The following is a 4,488-nucleotide window of genomic DNA, read 5'->3' on the forward strand; positions in this document are numbered from 1 at the left end:
AAAGCAGAATTTCCACTTTTTTGCTTAGAGAATTCTTACTGTGGCATGCTGCAAGGTCAGGGTATTAGCCAACTAAGAGGCACAGAAGTTTCTGTAGAATTCCAAGTTGTCCCCCAAAAATAACTATTACCTAAATAAAGAAGTAAATCACAAGCTTGCATTTCCAGATTTACTCAACATGTATCTCCAGCATCCCTGAAGTCAGAAGTGATTTTGTAGAGAACTGACATGGCTTTAATCTAGTGGAAAAAAATTATTTCTCAAACAGCTTATAAAAATGGGAAAATATAATTGCCTTAATGGCTGGTGCAGCTGTGTTATAGGAGCTGTCTTCAGAGAATAAATAATTTCATTGCCACTAAAATATTTATATCCCTCTCCAAGCCTTCAGTTTGGTTTTGTTTTTCAAATAGTATTCTACATTTGGTGTGCTTTTGTTTTCTTCAGCACTATAGGTATCATTTTTCAATGATAGGATAGCCGGTCAGTTTTGTGTAAGATACTCAGGACTGGTTTGAAGAACAAGAGGTAAAGACTTTGTTTTGAAAAATCCAACCTGGATTTTTTTCAGGTTGCATATATGTATATCACAACTAAGTTTAAAGATTCAGATCCATCAAATTATGCACAGCTATCTTGTTTGTATGTGTGGATGTGTTAAACTCTTCCTTCCCGTCCGTGCCTTGCTGTTAACTGAGACTGCAAACTTGCTATTGAGTATGAACATGTTTAAATGTAGTATCCTGACATTTTTTTATCAAGATGTGTAGCTGAGTGAGTGCAAGAACTGTGATGTATGTATTACACCATCACTGAGGATTAAGGCTGTCCTTAATCTGACCCTGAGAAACCTTGTGCCAGGTTGGAACCTAAATTTATGGCTATGAAAATGCAGAAGGATGAAATGTAATATCCTGATGGGCTAAACAAATGCAGAGACATTTGGAATCTTGCACAGCCTTTATAAAGAGAACCCCATGTCCAGCAAACTGAGTTTGGTTGGCTTTTACACCCCAGCTCCTAAATGCAGCTGACCATGGGTGTACCTGAGAGGCCCCTGATAATATATAAAACCACTTCACTTCTAAAATAATTGGAAAAAAACGCCCAACAACAAACCTTCCACTTTGTCACTTCCCCAAAAAATAACTGAACAAAATTCAATGTGTTCAAGATGGAGATTATCAAAGCAAAAGCACTTCTACATACCCATTGTGCTTATGTTGCCAGCCTTTAAAATCAGTAATGAAGAAGATCATTGTGGTGATCACATCAAAAAAATTTTGGCTGGTTTTTTTCAGTTTCCTGATATATAGAAATGCCTCTCCATGTTCAGATCCTGCAGGCAATTAGTGTACTGTTAATTTTACTGACATGTAAGGTGACTTGTATATTCACGTGCAAATCCTAGATGTGGTTCCACATATATTTTCTGTCTTTATTATCTATCTTATCCATACTTTTGAGAAGATACTGATAGAAGTGCTGCAAGCAATCATCTGAGGAGCTTCTGGTCTGTGAGCAGAGAGTGTGCCAGGGAGGGCTGGGAGCTCACACCCAAGCTGGCAGCACGGGCTCTCCAGAGGAGCTGGTTCCTCCCTTTGGGCAGATTATCAAGGAGCTCATATGGTATGAGAAACAAATGGATGTAACCTCTGTTTTTCCAAACAAAAAGGCTCAAAAAAAAAAGAAAAGTTACAGAGCCTGAAAACAGCTTAAATATATCTATAAGCAAGAAGATTATAAATAGCATCCATAAAGCTGCTTGGAGCAGCTGGTTAAGTGTTTTCCTTTTTGTATGCTAAAATTGTCCCACCACAGAAGGTTTCTAAACCTTGTCTATAAATTCATCACCATGGAAAAGTGGTCCTTAGGAGAGAACAATCTGTGAGTCATCATAAGCTTTCTTGTTGTAGTACTACATCTAGGTGCAAAGGGTTGTTTTGAACTCTCATATAAAACAAAACCCAAAAACCAACTGGCCTTTATCTGAAAATCATAAAATTGTGAACATTAAAAATCTGTTATACTTAGTAAAATAAAACTCCTTATTGCAGGCACATGCACACTTAATTCGTTTATACCTAACAGGAAATTGGATTGATATCTGTAAGGAAAGATGGGTCAGTAAATACGCTGCAATTTGAAGGATATGTGGTATAGAATTGTAGCTGCACTTTTCAGTGCATAATTCTTTAAAGTAAAACAAAAAATGTTCATGGAAATTACTTTTCTCTCCTTCTGCTTCACACATTTGGTTCCCATGTTCACTGAAAATGTAATTAAACAGTTTTATTTTCAGATTTATTCCAAAAGATTTTTTCAAAGTTGATTTAAAGAAAACCCATTTTTTCAAAACAAGTTACTGTACAACACCTGACAGTGCTAAAAGCAAAGTACATTTGTTAATATTTGCTACCCAACAGTGTGTGTTGCTTCCAGGGCACACCAAGACACTGCTCAGCAGAGTGCACCTTGCATCCTTTCTCAGGCAAAGGTGGTTGAACATGGGGCAGCAGAGTCACCCAGGATTCAGCTGGAAGCCAAGACACATCCAGGCTGTGCATTAAACTGGGAAATACTCCCAGGTGCAGCTGTGCCTTTGCAGAGTCACTGCTAGGTTTGTCTCACTGCTCTGTTTATTCAAGGCAGATGGTAGAAAACAAAAATGACACAATGTGCCAGGGGTCATGGAGACCAACCATCCAGCATTTTTAATTCAAAGACTCTACCATACATTTCTGCTTTATATATATTTGATCTGTTCCTTTCCTGCAGTATCATTTCTCCTGGGAAGATCTCCTGTTTGAAGAGAAATTTGCAAATACCTTTTGACCTCAATCTAGGTGTTCAAGGTGTCCCTTTGCTGAGGGACTCTCTTCATTGCTGTCCTCAGAGACACTCTACCTGGACACAAAGTATTGCATCTCAAGTCGGCACTGTCACCTTGCTCATGTCCCTGGGGGGAAAATAAGAGAGCTCCCTGTGTGTCTCGGGACTCTAGCTGGTCAGAGTGACCCGAGATCTGTTAGAAAGTCTCTTTTCCCAGCCCAGCAGTCGAAGAAGGAGTCAGAACTCTTCACTTCTCGGTCTCAAGGTTGTTTATTGTTCATTATCTATAAAATTCTTTCTCCTGGCCTGCCGAGGTCCACTGAGCAGGACAGTCCGAGGCAGTCTGCCTGCTCCTGGGGTGGTGTTATCATTTTATACTAAAAACTACGTTTATAATATTTATAATTACTTTCCAATACCAATCACCTATGTTAGACAGTGAGCTTCTACACTAAACCAATCTAAAAGTGCCAACATCACAGCAAAAGATGGAGGCTGAGAAGAATAAGGAGAAAGGCTGGACACGCCCAGATTCCTCCATCTTGCCTCCTGAACCCCTGATCTATAAACCCAAAAAAATATCTTTTTCACCCTGTGATAAATTCACTATCATTCTACCTAAACTTTCATGGCTTATTCTTCATATAAGTAATTGTTTTTTCCAAGGCCTAAATGAAAGGCATAGGGGTCTTGGGCTCTGTGCCAAGGTCTCTCAGCCTCCTGGGCAGGGGCTCAAGTCCTCCAGGGCAGCCAGAGGAATTTCCTGGGTTCTGGCACCTGTGAGACTCAGAGCTGTGGCATTATTTAGCAGGTAGCATCATGTGCAATTGTTTCTGGGCTTAGTGCGTGCAGATTTACAATTTCTTCTTCAATTGATGAACAGTTCAGCACCCAGATCTCTGTTATGCTTATCTGAGACACAGGAATACCTAATTGTCCGGTAATGAAAAAAAAAAAAAAAACCAAAAAAAGTCTGCCTTTTCTCTTTCTTAACCTAGCAAGACTCCATGGAAATCAATGGAATTAGGCCAGCCAATTACAGTAACACCAGCAAAAAGAGAATTTCCTTACTGGATTTTCCTCGCTTTTTTCAGTAAATTTGCTGTATTCCCCAGCTTTGAAACCTACAGATCCTGTCCTTTTGCAAAATTGTGGAGAGGCATGTCCTTTATTTGAATAGTGACACTAAAAGTGTACTTTCCATGAATTAAAATATATAATCATTATGTGGAAGCAGACTAGGCAAGAAATGATGATAGAATAACTTGGGGAAACTTAGCATGCTACAGACATCTTATGCAGCAGTATTTCACACCATAACATTTTTTACTCTATAAATATTTTCATCTTTCTTGCTGTAACTTGCATAAATGAATAAATGCATAGAAAACACTAATGATAAGTCCTAAATTAAATCTAAGCTCACCATCTTGACATTTACTTTTTAAAATATGTATGAGGCAATTCCTCTGATCTTTTTTTTATACACTTACAAACACATACTTACAAGTTATTTGTGTTTCAGGGCCAAGTACAGTTATGAGTAAAGGCTTCCTCCTCCTATTGCTGAAAGACTTTGTACGGTCATGAGGATCAAAGTTTAAAATTGAACTCAAGAGATTGCTTATCAGGAATAACCAAATCCTTCCAAACCTG

The sequence above is a fragment of the Geospiza fortis genome, unplaced genomic scaffold (genome assembly GCF_000277835.1).
Source record: "Geospiza fortis unplaced genomic scaffold, GeoFor_1.0 scaffold121, whole genome shotgun sequence".
Lineage (NCBI taxonomy): Eukaryota > Metazoa > Chordata > Aves > Passeriformes > Thraupidae > Geospiza > Geospiza fortis.